Source organism: Narcine bancroftii, chromosome 5 (genome assembly GCF_036971445.1).
Source record: "Narcine bancroftii isolate sNarBan1 chromosome 5, sNarBan1.hap1, whole genome shotgun sequence".
NCBI classification, from domain to species: domain Eukaryota; kingdom Metazoa; phylum Chordata; class Chondrichthyes; order Torpediniformes; family Narcinidae; genus Narcine; species Narcine bancroftii.
Window position 1 is genome coordinate 123265767 of NC_091473.1, and position 22178 is coordinate 123287944.

General features: G+C 43.3%; 1 protein-coding gene across 17 annotated transcripts in view; it reads right to left on the minus strand.

The window, feature by feature from the left end:
• The window catches only part of st3gal3a (ST3 beta-galactoside alpha-2,3-sialyltransferase 3a), an 847148-nt gene that overhangs the window by 648616 nt on the left and 176354 nt on the right, over positions 1-22178 (minus strand). For 4 of the 17 annotated variants that reach the window (XM_069938968.1, XM_069938966.1, XM_069938962.1 and 1 more), the window contains one exon: positions 16954-17018. The exons of the other annotated variants lie outside the window; for them this stretch is intronic. The gene's annotated coding sequence lies outside the window, so the exon portion shown is untranslated. The remainder of the gene's footprint in view (positions 1-16953; positions 17019-22178) is intronic. 17 annotated transcript variants of the gene reach the window in all.

The following is a 22178-nucleotide window of genomic DNA, read 5'->3' on the forward strand; positions in this document are numbered from 1 at the left end:
GATCAACAGCATCGAGCCCCTCATTTTATTCCTGACTCCATATGCCCAATACTTGGTCTTTATTCCAAGCTCCATTGTCGGAAGCGATTGAGGTCGACAAATAAAAAGATCTAAGAATGCGCCCTAGGCCTCTGAAGAAAAATGCAATATCCTCACTGACTCTTGAGAGACCTCTGCCCCACAGTCATTCAGAGTGAAGCAGCAGCAATTGGGATGGTTTTGAGAACCGAGAATCCTTGGATCAGGTACACACAAGAGGCCTGTATAAATGGTGGAAGGGGTGTACCATCCCCTCAAATCATGCACCAGTCTCCATTGGTGGAAGAGTCTGCGTAATGGCTTCATCGAACATCTCAGAACCAACAAGACCAGAGTAAAAGACCAACAGACTGCCTAAGAAAAGAAAAATGTAAATGCCCACAGAACTTATGCAAATCTCGACAGCTGCAGAGAGTACTACAGGATCTCTTCCATATGTATGAGCAACCATATGCTGTGGTACACATTGATGCAAATGACATAGATAGGAGTTGTGATGAGGTGCTGAAGAGGGAATATAAGAAAGTTGAAAAGCAGGACCTCAAGGGTAGTAATATCAGGATTGCTGCCTCTGCCAAGCACCAGTGAGGGTAGGAATACGAAATTGTGGCAGATGGATGCATGGCTGAAGAGTTGGTTCAGGGGGCAAGGGTTCAGATTTGTGGATAAATGGGATCTCTTCTGGGGAAGATCTGACCTGTACAAAAAGAACAGGCGGCTCCTAAATTGGAGAGGGACCAATATCCTGGCAGGCAAGACTGCTAGAGCTTTTGGTGAGTGTTTAAACTAGTTTGGCGAGGGGTGGGAACCAGAATGCGAGTCTAGAGAACAGGGCAAAAGATGGAAAGGATGATGCAATGTATTGTGGGTTTGTATAGAGGATAGGCAGGGGAGGAGGTATAAATGTAGTCAGTTGGAGGGATTGAAATACTGGATGTCTATTTCAGTGCAAGGAGTATTAGGAATAAAGGAGGTGAACTTTGAGCATGGATCAGCACAAAGACTTACGATGTTGTGGCCATTACAGAGACTTGGCTGGCAGAAGAACAGGATTGGCTGATGTAGGTACCAAGATTTAGATGTTTTAATAGGATGGGAGGTAAGATAGGTGGGGGGCGGGATGGAGGAAGGGAGTAGCATTACTGGTAAGGGATAGTATCGTTACTGTAGAAAGGGAGGACTCTGTACAGAGAGTGTCGACGGAGTCAGAATGGGTGGAAGAAAGAAATAGGACTGGAACCTCCTGACTTCTGGAAGGGGCAGAATTTATCAGGCATGTCCAAGGATTCCAGACACAATATGTGGAACAGCCAACTAGAGTAGAAGCCACACTGGATATAGTACTGGTTAATGAACCTAATCTGGTGACAGACCTCTCAGTGGGGGAGCATTTTGGTGATTGTGACCACATCGCCCTGAGCTTTAGCATAATTATGGACAAAGATAAAAGCAGAAAATATGGGAAAGTGTTTGACTGAGGGAGAGTTAATTGGGAAGAGATGTTCACAGGAGAAAGCACAGAAGTAATGTGGAGGATGTTTAGGGACCACTTGCATGGGGTTCTAGATAAGTTATTCCCACTGAGACAGGAAAAACGATGGTAGGAAAAGGGAACTGTGGTTGACAAAACAAATGAAGTAGCTGGTTAAGAGGAAGAAGGAAGCATAAATGAGATTTACAAAGAAAAAACAGGAAGGGGGTCATGAGAATTATATGGTAACTAGGAAGGAACTTAAGAAAGGTCTGAAGAGAACTTAAAGGGTGGTAAGAACAGTCAACTGTTCCACATAATAGGTCAGGAATCCTTCTTGGTCACATCTGACAAATAGGATTAAGGAAAACCCCAAGGCGTTCTATGTGTACATGAAGAACAAAAGGATGAGGAGAATGAAGGTGGGGCCGCTTAAGGATAAAGGAAGCAACATGTGTCTGGAGGCAGAGAAGGTTGGGGAGGTCATAAATGAATACTGCAGTTCAGCATTCACCAGAGAAAAGGACCTTGTTCAAGGTGAGGTAAGAATAGAACAAGATCGTGTGATGGACCATGTTGAGATCAGGAAAGAGGAAGTGCTGGATCTTCTTAAAAACATTCCAATTATTAAGTCCTGAAACTAGACAAGATATACCCCAGGTTTTTTTTGGGAAGAGAGGGAAGAGATTTCTGGGACATTGATGATGATCTTTTCATCCTCTTTGGCCACAGAGGAGATACTGGAGGATTATAGAATGGAAAATAGTTTTTTTTTTAAATAATAGGGAAGATCCTGAGAATTATAGATCAATAAGTCTTACATCAGTGGTGGGAAAACTATTGGAGCGGAATCTTAAAGACATGATTTCCGAGCATTTAGTGAAGTACAATCTTCTTATGGATAGTCAGCATGGTTTTGTGAGGGGAACGTCATGCCTCATGAGCCTATCGGAGTTATTTGACATCACAAAGGAAATAAATGAAGGTAAGGTTGTAGATGTGATGGAAATTGATTTTAGTAAGCCATTTGACAAGGTCCCCACTGAGAGACTTGTTCAGAAAGTCATAAGGCATGGGATCCATGGAACCTTAGTTGTGTGGATTCAGAATTGGCTATCCTGTAGAAAACAGAAAGTAGTAGTGAATGAAAAGTAATCTGCTTTGAGGTCAGTGATTAGTGGAGTTCTGCAGGGATCTATACTAGGACTCCTGCTCTTTGTGAGTTTTATAAAAGACCAAGATAAAGAAGTGGAAGTTTGCAGATTATATGAAGGTTGGAGGAGTTGCGAATATTCTGAGAGTTGTCATTGCATCCTGTCTAAATCCATTTGTAACCAAAGTTGGGCAGAAAAGTGGCAGATGGGAGTTCAATCCGGATAAGTGTGAGGTGGTACATTTGGAAGGTCAAACCTAAAGGGTTAATGATTGGATGCTTCAAGTGTGGAAGAACAGAGGGACCCAAGAATTGGAATTCCTACATCTTTCAAGTTGCCCGCAGGTGAAAGGATAGTTAAGAACGCCAATGGGTTGCTGGGCTTCATAAGTAAAGGGATTAAGTTCAGGAGTCAAGAGGTCATGTTGCAACTCTACAAATCTCTGGTGAGACCAAACTTAAGAGTATTGTGTTCAGTTCTGGTCACATCATTATAGGAAGGATGTGGAAGCTCTGGAGAGGGTGCAGAGGATATTTACCAGGATCTTGTCTGGATTGAAAGCTAAGTCTTAAGGGGCAAGGTTAGCAGAACTAGGGCTTTTCTCTCTGCAGCGAAGAAGAATGAAAGGTGACTTAATAGAGGTCTACAAATTCTGAGAGCCAGAGATAAGGTAGACAGATTGCACCTTTTTCCGAGGGAAGGAATAGCAAATGCCAGAGGACATCTGTATAAATTAAGGAAGGAAAGTTTAGAGGAGATATTAGTGGTAATTTTTTTAAAATAAACATAGAGAGTTGTGAGGGAATATCTTGCCAGGGGTAATAATGGAGGCTAAAACATGAGGGCCATTTAAGAGGGGCACATGGATGAAAGAAAAATAGAAGGTTATCATCGAAAGAATCAAAGACTTGTTGATCCAAACCAAGGCTTTCATTAGCAAAAGACAGGAGCTCTTCACAGGTGGCCGACCAGTCCGGAATGATCCGACCTGGCTAGGGACACAACCCTTTAAGGCCCAGACTGTAGGCGTGGCTAAGCTCTCAGCCAATCGCTGTAAGCACAGTCTAGATACTGTAACTATATACACTATATACATTGGTGATAGATCTGTACTATCACATTCACCCCTTCTTGGAGAACTGACCCTGGAAAAAAAAACGAGGGAGAGAATGAAAGGAAGGGGTAGTTTAAGGACTGTAGCGGTCAGGGGGTCTGACCATCCGGCGTGACCACCATGGTGCCTGGATTGGGGTCGCTGGAGTGGTGTCGCCAGCGGGCTCGTCAAGTGCGACCGCTCCTTCGCTCAATTCCCCAGTCGTGTTGTCGACAGGGTGGCCCAGGTCATTGGGGTGCTGTTGCTCCTTCTGTTGCGGCACGGGGCCTGGAGAATAAAGAGTTGGGGAAGCTTGGGTTGGGGGGTTTGCTGGGTCTACCGCGTCCTGAGCTAGGTCCCGCACAGAAACAGTGTCGTTCCGCCCATCTGGGAACTCAACGTAGGCGTAATGCGGGTTTGCGTGGAGTAGAGTCACTCGGTCGACCAAGAGGTCGTTCTTTGAGTGCCGGACGTGGCGACGTAAAAGGACGGGGCCAGGGACGGTGAGCCATGCCGGTACAGTGGTTCCTGATCCGGATTTCCTCGGGAAAAGGAACATCCTTTCGTGGGGGGTAGCATTTGTTGGGGTACATAGGAGGGAGCGGATGGAGTGTAAGGCACTAGTGAGAACTTCCTGCCAGTGAGAGGTGGAAAGACCTTTACCGGAGAGCCAGTGTAACCGCTCTCCATATGGTGGCATTCTCCCTCTCGACCTGGCCGTTACCGCGTGGGTTATAGCTGGTGGTCCTGCTTGAAGCGATACCACACTCCAGAAGGTACTGTTGCAGCTCTGCACTCATGAATGAGGACCCCTTATCACTGTGGATAGAATTGGGGTACCCGAAAATGGCGAAAATACTGTGAAGGGCCTGTATCACTGAGGTGGCAGTGGTGTCTTGGCAGGGCACAGCGAATGGGAAGCGGGAGTACTCGTCGATGGCCGTAAGGATGTAGTTATTACGGTTGGTCGACGGTAGGGGCCCCTTAAAGTCTACGCTAAGACGCTCGAAGGGGCGGGTGGCTTTGATAACGTGGGAGTTATCTGGACGGAAGAAGTGGGACTTGCATTCAGCGCACACCGAACAGGCTCGGGTCATGGAGCGGATCTCCTCGACTGTGTAGGGTAGGTTGCGCGCCTTCACAAAGTGAGCAAACCTAGTGACCCCTGGACGACAGAGCGCCTCATGGAGTTTCTTTAGTCTGTCCATCTGTATACTGGTGCACGTCCCCCTGGAGAGCGCATCAGGTGGGTCGTTGAGCTTACCAGGCCGGTACAGGGTGTCATAGTTAAAGGTGGAGAGTTTGATTCTCCATCTGGTGATTTTGTCGTTTTTTATCTTACCACGCTGGGTGTTGCTGAACATGAAGGAGACCACGCGTTGATCAGTCAACAGTGTAAAGTGCCTCCCAGTGAGGTAATGTCTCCAACGACGCACCGCTTCAACTATGGCCTGGGCCTCCTTCTCGATCGAGGAGTGTCTACTCTCTGGACCCTGAAGGGTTCTGGAGAAGAAGGCTACAGGCCGACCGGCCTGGTTCAAGGTGGCTGCCAGGGTGAAGTCAGATGCATCGCTCTCGACTTGAAACAGGACAGACTCATCGATCGCGTGCAGCGTCGCAGCGGCAATGTCGGATTTGATTCGATTGAAAGCCGCTGTGGCTTCGGTCGAGAGGGGAAAGGAGGTGGCCTTGATAAGAGGACGCGCCTTGTCGGCGTAGTGTGGAACCCATTGGGCGTAATATAAGAAAAGGCCCAGGCAGCGTTTGAGTGCTTTCTGGGTATGGGGGAGGGGGTAAGTCCATTAGGGGACGCATGCGGTCAGGATCTGGCATGACTATCCCGTTCTCCACCACACAACCTAGAATAGCGAGTCGTGTGGTCCGGAAGACGCACTTGTCCAAATTGTAAGTCAGGTTCAGCCGACGGGCAGTTTGAAGAAATTTGTCTAGGTTGGCGTCGTGGTCCTGCATGTCGTGGTCGCAGATGGTGATATTGTCCAGATACGGGAAGGTAGCGGTTAGCCCGTTCTGGTACACCATTTCCTGCTGGAAGACCGCGACACCATTCGTGACCCCGAATGGTACCCTGAGAAATTGATACAGCCGCCCATTCGCTTCGAAGACTGTGAATGGTCTGTCCTCACAGCGGATCGGGAGCTGGTGGTAGGCCGAACGTAGGTCAATGGTGGAGAATATGCGGTATTGGGCGATCTGGTTCACCACATCCGTGGTGCGTGGCAGGGGTTACGCATCCAGGAGCGTGAAGCGGTTAATGGTCTGGCTATAGTCGACCACCATCCGTAGCTTTTCCCCGTTCTTGATAACCACCACCTGGTCTCTCCAGGGACTTGAACTGGGTTCGATGATGCCCTCATCCAGTAATCTACGTACCTCACTCCTAATGAATTGCCTGTTTTCATAATTATATTGCCGACTTTTGGTGGCCACAGGCTCCTGGCCAGGGGTGAGGTTTGTGAAGAGTGCAGGCAGGGCAATCCGGAGTGTGGAAAGGCTGCAGGATTGGCCCCTGGGCACGGGGGCGGGTTGCTCGGGTGCTTCGGGGGTGGGGCGATGGCAGACCGAGAGGGGGGCATGGGGTCCCCCAAAGTGTAGGGACACCGTTCGGAACTGACATTGAAAGTCCAATCCCAGCAACAATGGGGCGCACAATTGGGGAAGGACGAATAATTTGAAGTGGGTGACCATTACGCCCTGTACTTCCAGCGTGGCGATGCAATACCCCTTTATCCCGGTCGAGTGTGACCTCGTCGCTAATGAGATCCTCTGGGTAGTGGGTATAATGTCAAGTCCCCAACGGAGGGCCAGATCTGGCCGGATAAAACTGTCAGTTGACCCAGAGTCAAATAAGCAATTGGTGTAGTGTCCATGCACTTTAATCAGTTCCATTGCTTTAGTGAGGGGATGAGAGCATTGCTGGTATAGTGTTATAGAAGCCGTTGACAGGGGAGTTCCACGTGATGACGTCACACAACGGGATGACGTCACGCAATGGGATGACGTCATAGACGTAGTCAGCGCTGGAGGAGCAGGTTGGAGGACCTGTTGTGGCAGCGTCGGCGGATGAAAGGTAAGTAGTGGGGTTTGTAGTTGCTCGCAGTTGGCGGTGGGTAAGTCGTCGGTCGCGGCAATCGGGCCCCGGCGGTCATCAGCAATGGACGCTAGGGTGAGTACCTGGTTGGCCGCGGCGGGTCCCCAGTCGGTCGTGGTGGCCGCATCGGCGGCGGCGTAGGCAGTGGCAGACGGGGAGCGGGCAGCAGCAGCAGCAGCGTTGGCCCCGGGGGTGTCTGTGGTGGCGGCAGCGTTGGCCCCGGGGGTGGCTGTGGCGGCAGTAGCGTTGGCCCCGGGGGTGGCTGTGGCGGCAGCAGCAGCAGCGGTTGCCACAGTCAGGACCGTGGCCGGGTTGAGTGTTCCGCACGTGGGCGAGAGGCGGGCCAACACCATGGTTGCGAGGGTGGGCTGCCCCTTCCGGGTTCGGCGTCTCCGTGACGTCAGGCATTGCCGTGCAGGGGAGCCCTCGCTCTCATTGGACGAGAGCTCTGGGGAAGAAGAGTTTGAATGAGATAGTGGCGATTGGGCTTCACACGAGGCACTGTGTTTGCTGGCGGCCATTTTAGACCTACAGACTGCAGCAAAGTGGCCCTTTTTAAGGCACTTCTGGCACCTGGCTTTTCTTGCTGGGCACTGGGACCTGCTGTGTTTGTCCCTCTTGCAGAAATAACATTTTGGGTTCGCAGGGGGCAGGGTAGCAGCAGCCGACAGGCCGTCAGTGGTAGGGTAGAAGGGCACTCTACTCACATCAGAACGTGGGGTCCAGTCCCTAGAGAACTCGGTGGACTTTAAGGCTGCATCCTCCATTGTGATTGCAATCCGGGCCACGTCCTCTAGTTTTTCTACCCCTTGCTCGAGCAAGCGCAGCCTCACTTCGTTCGATCGGAGCCCGGCCACATAGGCATCCCGGACGAGATCATTTGTGATCTCGGCAGCAGTTTTGTCCACACGGTTACAGTCCTTGCCCAATGCCTTTAATACTTGTAGATATGCCCTGCTGGACTCGCTGGGCTGTTTCTTCCTCGACGTAAGCACAAGCCAGGCATGAACTCTGTTTACTGGTTGATCATACAGTTCTTTCAGTACCTTTATGGCTGCGGTGTAAGTGGTCTCATCCTGGATGTTCTCGTAGACTCTCAAGGACACCATAGACAGCAATGCTGTTAGATGCTGGTTATCCTCCTCCACCCGAATGAATCTCAGGAAGTTTTCAAAGTTCAGCAGCCAGAATTTAAAGGCTTTGAAGGCTGAAGCTGACTGTGGGTCGATATCAAGTTTTTCTGGCCGAGTCAAACGCTCCATCCCTTTCAAAAAAAATTCTTTTTTCTTTTTGCTAATAAAATTATAGAGTTCGTCAAAAGAATCAAAGACTTGTTGATCCAAACCAAGGCTTTAATTAGCAAAAGACAGGAGCTCTTCACAGGTGGCCGACCAGTCCGGAATGATTCGACCTGGCTAGGGACACAACCCTTTAAGGCCCAGACAGTAGGCGTGGCTAAGCTCTCAGCCAATCGCTGTAAGCACAGTCTAGATACTGTAACTATATACACTATATACATTGGTGATAGATCTGTACTATCACACATAAGTAAAGGGATTAAGTTCAGGAGTCAAGAGATCATGTTGCAACTCTACAAATCTCTGGTGAGACCAAACTTAGAGTATTGTGTTCAGTTCTAGTCACATCATTATAGGAAAGATATGGAAGCTCTGGAGAGGGTGCAGAGGATATTTACCAGGATGTTGTCTGGATTGAAAGCTAAGTCTTAAGGGGCAAGGTTAGCAGAACTAGGGCTTTTCTCTCTGCAGTGAAGAAGAATGAGAGGTGACTTAATAAAGGTCTACAAATTCTGAGAGCCAGAGATAAGGTAGACACCTTTTTCCAAGGGCAGGAATAGCAAATGCCAGAGGACATCTGTATAAATTAAGGAAGGAAAGTTTAGGGGAGATATTAGTGGTAATTTTTTTTAAATAAACACAGAGAGTTGTGAGGGCATAGAATATCTTGCCAGGGGTAGTAATGGAAGCTAAAACATGAGGGCCATTTAAGAGGGGCACATGGATGAAAGAAAAATAGAGGGTTATGAGGTCAGAAGGGTTTCAATTTTTTTTTAGTAGGAATTTATAGGTCAGCTCAACATCAAGGGCTGAAGGACCTGTCTGCATTGTAGTGTTCTATGTTCTAACCATCCTACTAAATTCTTAAATAATAGAACAAAGCCCACACCTCAGAAGAAAGAAGCAGCAAAACATGTCTCCAAAAATTATAGTAAACAAGGAATCTGCAGATGCTGTCGGGATGTTTTTCATAGTATCGTAGAGATCTACAGTATGTAAAATGGCCCTTCAGCTCAACCTATCCATGCTAACTAAATTGTCTACCCAAGCTCACCCCATTTGCCCCATACCGTTCTAAATCTTACTGATGCATTGGTAATGCAGCTTGTAATGGAATGGAAGAACACTTTTTAAATTGATGGAATGCAACCATTACTGAATTAATGATTCATCACCTGAGCCTGTCACAGAGAACTCCAATACATTTACTGCACATAAATAGAACAAAGAATGATATGAATTGAAGGGTGCCCAGGGAGAATGCTTATTAATTATGACAAGACCAAACACATAATCTGAGTTCTGTGTAGATCAGTGATTAGAAAACGGGAAAGCTTGAAAGCTAATTGACTTTGATTTATCTTTGGGTTCTGAATGCATGTGTTTGCTGGGTTTTTTTAAATTGTGTAGAAATAAATCCTTTTCTTTAGGTGTTACGGTTATTTGCAAAAGATCTTAAAGAAACAACACACAAATAAAAATAACAGCAGATCCTGGAAATCTGAAATATCAAAAAATGCTTGAAATACTCTCCAAGGGGCGTGGCAAGATGGCGTAGAGTCTAGACGTGCAATCTCGACCTCTCTGGCTAGACTTTTAAATACCCGTTTTTTAACCCTTTGTTTTCAAGTTTAAACTTTTTAAATTTTAATTTAAAGTATTAAGGAATTATTATGGTTACTAATGGTAAAAAGATTAAACCTCAAGTTCATAAGAAGTTACATTTTCAAAGTGCTGAAGATTTGGGGCCTAGACGACTTGATACACCCCCAGGCTTAATCTCTTCATTATCTAAATCCCAAAGATCGCCTGTGGGGGCTGAAAAAAAATATTTATTGCTCACCCGTTCTCCGGAAGAAAGTGTGTGTTCCCAAAAAGTGGACCCCGATTTGGAAAGCCTTTCGATTTCAACGGAGGGAGCACGCAGGAAGACGACTCCATTGTTGGAAATGCACCAGGTAGCATTTCAATCTGAAGAAATCATTTTTCTTCGTGAATTGATGAGAAAACAACGAGATACGGGGGGAGACCAGCGGCGACCCCCTGAGAAAGTCGGGGTGCCGTCGCTGGAAGTCCAGATCCGCAGTAAAACTTTTAAAATGCCTTCTGTTGAGTTGCAGCAGGATCTGCAGTTACCTTGTTCTGCCACTATGTCAGAGAGAGCAGGGCTGAGATTTACGGATTCACAGTGTATGCAATTAAATGCAGTTATTCAAGCTGTTATAAAACCTCTGTTGACATCTCAAATGAATGAAATGGTTCAAATGAATGCTGGCATAAGTTCAGAATTAAATATGGTTAAGACATGTGTGGATGCATCTTATGAAGAATTTAAAAAATTTCAGACTGCTTTTTTGGACTGTAAACAACAAATGACTTCTAACACAGAAAAAGTGTTGAAGGTGGAAAAATCAGTCATAGAATTAAGAGAATGTGAGAGGAGCTAGAAAGAAAAATAGATTATTTGGAAAATCAAAGCAGAAGGAATAATGTGAAAATTGTTGGTTTGCCAGAAGGTATAGAAGGACAAGATCCTCTTCGTTTCTTTAAAGACTGGATTCCGCAAATATTAGGGCAAGAATATTTCTCTGGGGGATTGGCACTGGAAAGAGCCCATGGAGCTTTAAGAAGAACACCCTCAGCTGGTCAACCACCGAGACCGGTAATAATTTGATGTTTGAGTTATTTGGATAAAGAAGCAATACTTCGACTTGCAGTACAAAATGCAAGACAACGACAAACCCCATTATTGATTCAGAATAGCAAAGTTTTTTTTTATCCTGATCTGAGTCAAGATGTCATTCAACGTCGACGTCGATTTAATCCAGTTAAAGAAGTTTTGTGGCGTAAAGGTTATAAGTCTACTTTTCGTTACCCTGCAGTGTTGAAGGTGTTTTACGGAGACTATCAATTTCGGTTTTTTGAAACTGATCGTGAAGCAATGATTTTTGCTGATTCATTGCCAGATATAAGAGAACAAAGACGTAGTCCACCATTATCTCCTAAAGAAAAATTTGGTTGCTCTGGAAACGGAAGAAATGGCAGAAATGGGAAAAACGGAAATTGAAAGAGTCTACCTCCTTCCGAACTGGGATCTTCAAGATTGGAATCTTCTGGATGAAAAGAAGAATTTTCTTAATCTATTTTATCTTTTGTTATTATGATATTTTGATGTTACTGACTGTTTGGCTGGGGAGGGAGAGATCTGCACGAAGTTCTTTACTAGTCATCAGCCACTGGTAGGTGGCACACACCCAATTTTTGTTTAGGGGATTATTACCTTTTGGTAGTTTTTTTTGGGGGGGGTGATTTTCTTTTTTTTCTTCTTTATTATTTTTTTTAATTTTTTTGTTGTTTTTAATTTGTGATTTTTTTTATTGGAGGGCCTATATACGTTGATTTGAGATTTTATATAAAGATATTATCGGTATTTAGTAATAATAATAGATATGTCAAAGTTGATATGTACTTTTAATGTTCGAGGATTAAATAGTGCAATTAAACGTAAGCGAGTCTTGGCGTATATTAAGAAAATGAAAATTTGATATTGCCTTTTTACAAGAAACACATTTGAATGTGAAGGAAAATGTGAAATTAAAAAGGGATTGGGTTGGGCATGTATATTCTTCTTCATTTAATTCTAGAGCTAAAGGTGTAGCAATTTTGATACATAAAAATTTATCTTTTGAATTACAATCAATGGAGGAAAAGGAAGGATGTATTCTTAAATTGAATTGTAAGATTTTTAGTGAATTTTGGACTTTACTTAATATTTATGCTCCAAATGTAGATGATGAAGTATTTATTTCAGATGCATTTTTATGTTTGGGTCAGGCTAATGATAATATTTTAGTTGGTGGTGATTTTAATTGTGTTTTGGAACCTTTATTAGATAAATCTCCGAAGAAAGTTAAAAAATCCAAGATGGCAATTCAGGTCCAAGCGTTGATGAAAGATCTTAATTTAGTAGATATTTGGAGATGTCTTAATCCGACAGAGTAAGATTTTTCCTTTTATTCATCTAGACATGAATCGTTCTCAAGGATTGACTTATTTTTAGTATTGGCACATTTACAAGGGAAAATACAACAAGCGGAATATTTATGAAGGTACCAAAGAAGGGTTATATTTCATTTATGTATCAAATATTACAGGATGGTATGGATAAAAAGGGTTGGGATAGATCTAAAATTAAATGGGAAGCGGATATTGGTTTTACTTTTTCTGAAGAGGATTGGTTAGATATCTGTTATGATAGTGTAACTAGATTGATAAATGCACGTTATGCAATGATTAATTACAATTTTTTACATCAATTATATTTGACACCTGAAAAATTTAAAAAATATGGTTTTAATGAATCAGATTTGTGTTTTAGATGCGGTGATACGGTTGGAATATTTTTTCATGCTGCTTGGTCATGTATACATATACAATCTTTCTGGAAGAAAATTCAATCGTTTTTAGAATATCTGTATAAGATTAAAATAGTTTTAGATCCAACAGTATTTTTATTTGGTAGTTTGCAACCTCTGAAAGGCTTGGGATTAGATAACTTTCAGCTTTCTTTTGTATATTTAGCTTTATCCGTAGCGAAAAATGTATTGCTAGTACGTGGAAAGATACAAATATGATTGATATTAATAGATGGCATAATGAGATGAAATATTGTTTAGTAATGGAAAAAAATTACGTATGTTTCGCATGATAATTATATTTTTTTATTAATAAGTGGTTGTTATACTCGGAATATTTACATTTCAATTTATATTGATTAGATTTTAATATGTATATTTAACTTTTTTTTAATATCCTTTCTTTTTTTTATGGCTCTCCTGAGGAGAATTGGCTGAGGGGGGGTGGGGTTCTTTTCTTTTCTTTTTTTTATATAATTTTTAAAAATGTTCATGTTCATGTTTAATTGCTGTATATGTCATATATTATTTGTTTTTTGAACCAATAAATAAAGTTTAAAAAAAAAAGAAATACTCTCCAAATCAGGCAGCATCCATGATAAAAATCCTTGCACTGTGTGACGCACTGCTTCAAGAAGACAGCCAACATCATCAAGGATCCCCCACCATCCTGACCACAACCTATTCACCAATGGCAGAAGCGGCAAATGCTTGAAGAACTGTAGCTTAAGGTTCAAGAAAATGTTTATTTCCAACAGTTATCAGGCTCTTTAACCTCCCTTTGTTGCACTATTCAAGCACTGCTCTGACACCACAGATGGACTGCCGCTTGTTTTGTCTGAGGATAACTGTGAATACCATATATATTCATGTAATAGCCGAGATTTTGGACCAATTTTTTGGGTCAAATTTGGGAGAGGAGACTTTTACATGGGTCATACTTTTGACCACAGCAAGTACCTGCGTTGTTCAAGGCATCAGGAGGTCAGATGGCTGGGACCTGGTGGTAAGTCAGCGTTTGGGGTGATTGGAGCTTAGATGGGTGGGCGGCTGGAGCCTAGGAAAGAGTCTGCGACCGGGGCTTCATGAGCTCTGGTGGGTGGGCAACCAGGGCAAGGATCCATGGTTGGGGTATCGCGAGCTTGGATATGTGAGTGGCCAAAACAAGGGTTCAGGCTCAGGGCGCCGACTTCTACATGGGTCATATGGAAAATACACAATTTTTGGCCCAAAAACATGGTGGGGATCAGTCGACTATGATAAAGAATGGACTATTACACAAGTATACATGGTATGTATTACAGTAAAATGCCTGTTTTCAGAATTCAACCATCCAGTAGTTTCAAACAACCAACAAAATAATTGTGGAAAATAAATACTATAGACTAAAAAAAACAGAATTGGCACACCTCGCCGTTAGTTCAATCACACAACACACAATCTCAAGCAACTGGAAAATTCACTTATCCAGCCCTCACCAATCCCCATAAGTGCCAGATATCAGGGGTTTTACTGTATCTATCTTTGCATTTATTGTTTCTTTTCAATCAAATAATGTATACTATTATAGTTGGGTTTTTTTTTAAATATCTGTTTGGTTGCAGCAAATAAGAATTTCGGTCCATATGTATAGTGTACAATATGTATGACAATAAACCCATTGTCATAAAACGAAACAGAGTTAATGTTTCAGGTCTGGAATTCTTTATCAGAACATCTAGATTTTGATTTAATTTGCATTTTTTACCTTTGCTTTCATTTCAAAGGTATTTCTGCCCCCCCCTCCCCCATTCAGATTAGATGAGATTAAAAACTAGAGGACACGAGTTAAGAATGAAAGGGGAAACGTGAAAAGGAAACATTTGAGCTAACTTCTTCACAGAGAATGGTGGGTGTGTGGCGCCAGCAGCTAGCTAAAGTGGTGAATATGCACTCAATTTTGGCATTTAAGAAAATATTAGACTGGTACATGGACAGAAGGCACAAGGAGGGATATCGTCTGGCTGCAGGTCAGTGGGACTGGCAAAAAAAATAGTTTGGCACAGACCAGGAAGGCTGAGGGGCTTGTTTATGTACAGCACAGTACAGGCCCTTCAGCCCTTGATGTTGTGCTGACCCAAATATGCCTTCCAAAGAAAAAATATTGAACCCTCCCTACCCCCTACCCCATAACTGTCTATATTTCTATTATCCTTATGTCTATCTAAGAGTCTATTAAATGCTCCCACTGTTTCAGCTTCCACCAATATCTCCGGCAAGGCATTCCAGACATCCACAGCTCACTGTGTAAAATAAAACCTTAAACTTCCCTCCCTTAACTTTGTATTTATGCCCTCTGGTGTTTGCTGTCCACCCTATCTATGCCTCTCATAATCTTGTAGACCTTTATCAAGTCTCCTCCCATTCTTCTATGGTCTAAACAGAAAAGTCCCAGCTCTCCTAACCTTGCCTCAAAAGACTAGTTTCCCCGTCCAGATAACATACTAGTAAATCTCCTCTCCACCCTCTCCATAGCTTCCACATCCTTCCTAAAATGAGGTGACCAAAACTGAATACAGTACTCTTAAAAAAAGTATTTGCCAGAGATTTGTAGAATAGCAACATGACCTCTCTACTCCTGAATTCAATCCCTCTATTAATGAATCCCAGCATTCTATCAACCTGTGCGGCAACCTTGAGGGATGAATGGATTTGAACCCCAAGGACTCTCTGTTCATCCACACTCTTAAGTAACCGACCATTAACCTGGTTTGTTCTTCCAAAATGCATCACCTCACACTTATCCAATTGAAATCCATCTGCCACTTTTCTATCCAACTCTGCATCCTGTCTATATCCTCTTGTATCCTTCAACAACCTTCAACACCATCCACAACCCCTCCAACCTTTGTGTCATCCGGAAACTTACTGACCCATCCTTCCAACCCTTCATCCAGGTCATTTATAAAAATCACCAAGAGCAGGGGTCCCAGACAGATCCTTGCAGCACTCACTAGTCACTGACCTCCAGGCAAAATACTTTCCTTCCACTACTACTCTCTACTTTCCTCCTACAATCCAATTTTTCATCAACATAGCCAGGTTCCACAGATCTCATGACTTTCTGGATGAGTCTCTTGTGGGGGACCTTGTCAAATGTCTTGGTAAAATCTATGTAGACCACATCTACCGCCCTACCGTTATCAATTCCTTTTGTTATCTCCTCAAAATACTCAATTGGATTCATGAAGCATGATCTTCCCTTCACAAAGCCATGCTGACTATCCAGGAGTAGACTGTACTTCTCCAAATGCTCATAGATCCTATCCTTCAGAATATTCTCCATAAGTATGCACAAAGCTGATGTAAATCTCACCAGTCCATAATTCCCAGGATTCTCCCCATTACCTTTTTTAAACAAAGGGACTACATTTGCCATTCTCCAATCCTCCAGCACCTACCCTGTGGCGGAAGAGGATTCAAAGATCATAGATACTGCCCTAGCTATCTCTTCTCTCATTGCCCACAGCAGCCTTGGGTATATTGCATCTAGCCCCGGGGACATCAATTTTGATGCTTTTCAGAAGATCCAACACTTCCTTAATCTCCACATTGTCCAGCACACAGGCCTGTTCCTTTTCAACCTCACATGATCATGGTCCTTTTCTCTTGTGAATACTGATGCAAAGTATTCATTTAGGACCTCTCCAACCTCCTCTTCCTCCAGGCACATGTTACAATAGACAATAGACAATAGGACCTGAAGTAGGCCCTTCGGCCCGTCGAGCCAGCACCGCCATTTTACAGATCATGGCTGATCACTACCATCAGTACCCCTTTCCAGCCTTATCCCCATAACCTTAACTCCTTTGCCCACTAGAGGCCTCCTTTATCCTTCAGCGGCCTCACCTTCATTCTCATCATCCTTCTGTTCTTCACATACATAGAGAAAACCTTGGGGTTCTTCTTAATTCTACATGCCAAGCTCCATCCTGGCTACCATGGACTTCTCAAGAGCCCTTCCTGATTCCTCCTTCCTATATCTAATGTATGTTTCCTTAGTGTTCTATGATTCTCAATCTATTGTGTTTAGATTTTCAGATTTTTTTATACATTTGAGATGATTTTGTTGATCTGGTTGATTTTGGACTTGTGGAAACAAAAGGACTTAACCTAAAGGTATGAACATTGATTTTTCTCATTTTAGGTAGCCACCATCTGATTCTATCTCTCCCTACTCAGGTACTCCCTTTATATTTTTACATTTTAATTCTCTCACTGTTCTTTCCCCAAACTGTCTTTCCCCCTCTCATGCTTTATGTCCCATACCCTATCACCTCTGGGATCCTCCCCCAGTTTCATTCCCACTTTATATATGCAATTTCACCTATTTACCTTGGCCTCGACAGATGGTTTCTCCAGCAATTGTTTGTCTGCTCAATATTCCAGCTTTTGTATTTCTTGGGGGGGAAAAAAAAGCTCCGTTGATAAACATGCAAGTGCAGTCTGAACAAGTCTCTGCTGGTACATCAGATAATGAACATGAGACTGCCCTTTAAACACAAGCCCATAAAAACCAATATTATTTAATGATCTCTCTCTCTCTTTCTCTCTCTCTCTCTCTCTCTCTCACTCTCCCTCTCTCTCTCTCTCTCTCTCTCTCTCAGAAGGAATCTGTGAAATAATGAAGCTATTCAAAATGGGAAATATGATTCTGGACACATGCACTCATTCATCTGGTGACAATGGTCAAAGAGTGGAACATTTCAGCTTGTTGAAGAATATAGTTGTTGATTTACTGCATCTTCAATGGAACGAGAAGGATCAGTTTCAGAAATAAAATATAGAAAATGCTGGAATTCAACAGATTGCTGAGTAGCATTCATCGAATGACAAACAATTGATGCTTCCATGTGTGACCATCCCTTCACTTAAAAAGGTCTTTCCATGAGGGAACTCATAATGTAGTCTCTTGCTCCTTTAATATTTTTTAAAGATTTTGCTGGTATCTCATTATTGAATGAACTTCTCACTAGTAAAATGATGCTGCCCTTGCATCTGTTTAACTGAACCTTTTCCTCCGTAACACTCTGCTCTGCATTTTTGCTTTACCTTGCTGACTTGCCTGAGTCACACGCAAAACAGTATTTCACTGCATCTCAGTACATATGGCACAAAACAATTTAATTCAAGATTGGTGGGCACAGTTAGCACAGCATTATTACAGTGCCAGTGACTTGGGTTCGAATCTGCCGCTGTCTGCAAGGAATCTGTATGTTCGCCCTGTGTCCTGCATGGGTTTTCTCCCACTCTCCAAAACGTACGGGGTTGTTAAGTTGGTGTAATTGGGTGGCATGGTTTTCATGGGCTGGAAGGGCCTTCTACCATGCTGGATCATTAAAAAAATAATTAACAATTTAAAACTTGGGAACAAAGATGAGCCAGGCTGAACTACATGGGCATGAAGTTAATTGAGACAAGAAGGTAAGATCAACTGTTCATGAGACAGTATGTCTGCAGGAAGAGTAGGGTGGGCATACAGTATGATTGTAATACTAGAAAGGCAGAAACAATTGAACACATGGTGGATAAAAAAAAAACACAGAGGGTAATTGTGAGCGGTCACATCATTTCCACAAAGAGATCAGGACATATCTGAGAACAATACAACTGTTCACAAAAAGACATGCAGATACTGAAATCTGAAGCATAAACAAACAAACTGCTGAAGGTCAGGCGCAACTGTGAGGCAGAGGGATGTTTGGGATTGAGACCATACCTCAGGACCAAAATTGAACTGCAAGAATCCAAAAAGAAAAACACAGAAATGCCAGAACTCAGCCAGTCAAGCAGCTTTGTGGAAGAAAATCTTTCCACAAATGCTGCTTTCACGTCAGCGACCATCTCGTGCCCTTCACTGAGCTGTCTGTCTGGCTGAGAGCTTTCAGCATTTCTGGTACGGTATCAAGGACAAGTTCATTGCCAAAAGAACACACAAAGAAGAGATGGATACAAATCAAGGGAATGGATAATTCAATTGCCACACAAAACTATTTTTTTGTGCACCTTCAAAGGAAAATAATCCACAGCTGAAGGTGAAACTTGAGCCAACGAGTGCAAGATCCCACATGCTTACAAAACTAACAAATTCTGTCTAGTCCTTGTGATCATGTAGAGACAAAAATGCAAATATGAAAAACCACCTGGTCTTTCCCACATTCCTTTGCCTGAACTTCAACATACCTGTCTCCCAAAACTAGACAGAGCATTCTGAAAATACTCAGCAAGTCAGGAAGAGAAAGAGAGTTAATATTTCAGATCAGACACCCTTTGTCAGAGCTTAAGAGAGACACAGAGCTGCAGAGAGGGGGATGCCACTGATTAGGTAAAACCGGGGTGACCATGTAAATAACCTGTAAAAAATGTCAGTGAGTGAATGGAAACAGTTAGAAACTGAGAACATCGACAAAAAAAGTGGACAAAAGATTCACCAATGACCTGCTCACTGATGCCCAGTGTGGATCCTGCCAGAAACACTTAGCTCCAGACCTCATCACGTCTTTGGATCAAATATGGGACCAAAGACCAAAGTTTCAGACAGAAGCAAGAAGGACTGCCCTTGACATTAAGGCAGCATTTCAGGGATATGGCATCAAGGTGCCCTGGTAAAAGTGAAAATATTGGTCATCAAATGGTAAAGGCTTCAATAGTTGTCTTCATACCTCAAAGTAAAGATGAGTGGCTTTATAAGAAAATAATCAAGAGAATTGACAAGGGCAGGGTTTTGGACATTGAATACATGGATGTAAGCAAGGCCTCTAAACATGGTCCTACATTATAGGCAGATCCATATGGTTAGATCACATTGGAAATAGTGAGCTAATGCATTGCTGGTCATAGAGGAGAGTTTTTCAGATTGGAAACCTGTGACCAGCAGCATAGGATAGGGTTGAATAATGCTGGATTCACTGTTTTTATACAGCACAGAAAACAAGTCCTTCAGCCTAACTCATCCATCCAAACCGAGTTGTCAACTGAAGCTGGTCCCATTTGCCTTCATTTGACCTGCATCTCTCTAAACCTTTCAAATCCATGTACTTGTCTAAATGTATTTTATATGTTGTTAATTACATCCACATATTCTTCTTCTTCTTTGGCTTGGCTTCGCGGACGAAGGTTTATGGAGGGCTAATGTCCACATCAGCTGCAGGCTCGTTTTTGGCTGACAAGTCCGATGCGGGACAGGCAGACACGGTTGCAGCGGTTGCAAGGGAAAATTGGTGGGTTGGGGTTGGGTGTTGGGTTTTTCCTCCTTTGTCTTTTGTTAGTGAGGTGGGCTCTGAGGTCTTCTTCAAAGGAGGTTGCTGCCCGCCGAACTGTGAGGCGCCAAGATGCACGGTTTGAGGCGATATCAGCCCACTGGCGGTGGTCAATATGGCAGGCACCAAGAGATTTATTTAGGCAGTCCTTGTACCTCTTCTTTGGTGCACCTCTGTCACGGTGGCCAGTGGAGAGCTCACTATATAACACGCTCTTGGAAAGGCGAAGGTCCTCCATTCTGGAGACGTGACCTACCCAGCGCAGTTGGATCTTCAGCAGCGTGGATTCGATGCTGTCGGCCTCTGCCATCTCGAGTACTTCGATGTTAGGGATGAAGTCGCTCCAATGAATGTTGAGGATGGAGCAGAGACAACACTGGTGGAAGCGTTCTAGGAGCCGTAGTTGATGCCGGTAGAGGACCCATGATTCGGAGCCGAACAGGAGTGTGGGTATGACAACGGCTCTGTATACGCTAATCTTTGTGAGGTTTTTCAGTTGGTTGTTTTTCCAGACTCTTTTGTGTAGTCTTGCAAAGGCGCTATTTGCCTTGCCGAGTCTGTTGTCTATCTCGTTGTCGATCCTTGCATCCGATGAAATAGTGCAGCTGAGATAGGTAAACTGGTTGACCGTTTTGAGTTTTGTGTGCCCGATGGAGATGTGGGGGGGCTGGTAGTCATGGTAGGGAGCTGGCTGATGGAGGACCTCAGTTTTCTTCAGGCTGACTTCCAGGCCAAACATTTTGGCAGTTTCCGCAAAACAGGACGTCAAGCTCTGAAGAGCTGGCTCTGAATGGGCAACTAAAGCGGCATCGTCTGCAAAGAGTAGTTCACGTACAAGTTGCTCTTTAACAATTACAGTACAGAAACAGGCTATCTCAACCCCTCTAGTCTGCACTGATTTAAGTGAACTCCTCTAGTCCCACCTACCCATAACCCTCCAATCCCATCACATCCACCTCTATCACTTACCTAGCTTCTTCCATATACCTGCCACCTCTAGAGGGTAAATGTGTCCTTCAGGTTCCTTTTAAATCTTTCCGCTCTTACTTCAAAACAATGACTTCCGGCTTTTAGACTCCCCTACCCTGAAGTTAAAAAAAACTGTGATTATTTAGTTTATCCATGCCCCTTATGATTTTACATAGGCCAATAAAGGTAATCCCTCCAGATGAAAAAAAATATTCCAGCCTATCCTTCTTGTCAGAAACACAAATTCTCACAAATGAGTCTCTTTAAGATCGGTGACACGACAAGCTTTATTCACAAGTCTGCAGAGTTGGACTCAACCGGCTTCTAGCCAAGTCAAGCCCCGATACATACAGTGCGTTGTTTTTTATACAATTTGCTTGTCCTTCGGCATCTCCACTACACTGCTTTAATTGGTTAGTTTTTGCAGAATCATCCTGATTACTGTCAGTCACGCACACCACGTTCATTCATGACCTCTGCTCACACCAAATTCTGTGTTTCACTCTTTATCAATCTTTGGCTCCTGCATGTCTCTCTGTAGTTAAATCTGTTGCAAGTCTGTTGTAACATTTTCCAGCTAAACTCTAGTGGTTAGCCCCCTTTTATGACTAATCATCACATTTTAACTTAAACCCTTTTTAACCCAAATTCTCTATCTATAACACTTCTAACTCAAAGTCTCTAGCCCAATTAACATGCTCACAAACCCTTTCTGCACTCTTTCCAGCTTAAAGACATCCTTCCTATAGTGAAGCAGTCAAACCTGCAGACAATATTTCAAATGTGGCTTCACCAATGACGTGCATAATTGTAGCATGACATCCTAACTTGCACATTTATCCTACTTCTCCCTCCACCCAAAAAAAAACACCATTTCTGCTGCTACAAGAATAGTTAAGTAATTTTTTTGTGACCAAACGTTACATATATTTCAGTTTGGTCATTTTCAGTAGAGGTTAAAGTGAAGGGAATGAAACTGTTAAAAGAATATGATCATCACCTGCACTCCAAGGACAATAATTGTTATGACACTGTCAACCACTTATTACCCTTAAACATAAAACAAATGATATGAGAATTATTTAAAGCCAGAATGTGAAATATATAATCACAAGGGGTACATGAGAGAACTAACATAAAGGATAAAGGAGAGGGGAAAGGGAATGGGAGGATGTTCATGGGGGTATTTGACTGAGAGTAGAAAGAGACTGACAAGAAACTTTAAAACTTGCTGAATTGTTTGACTGACAAGAAACTTTAAAACTTGCTGAATCGTTTGACTGACAAGAAACTTTAAAACGCTGAATCATCTGAATTAATCTGACTGTGTGG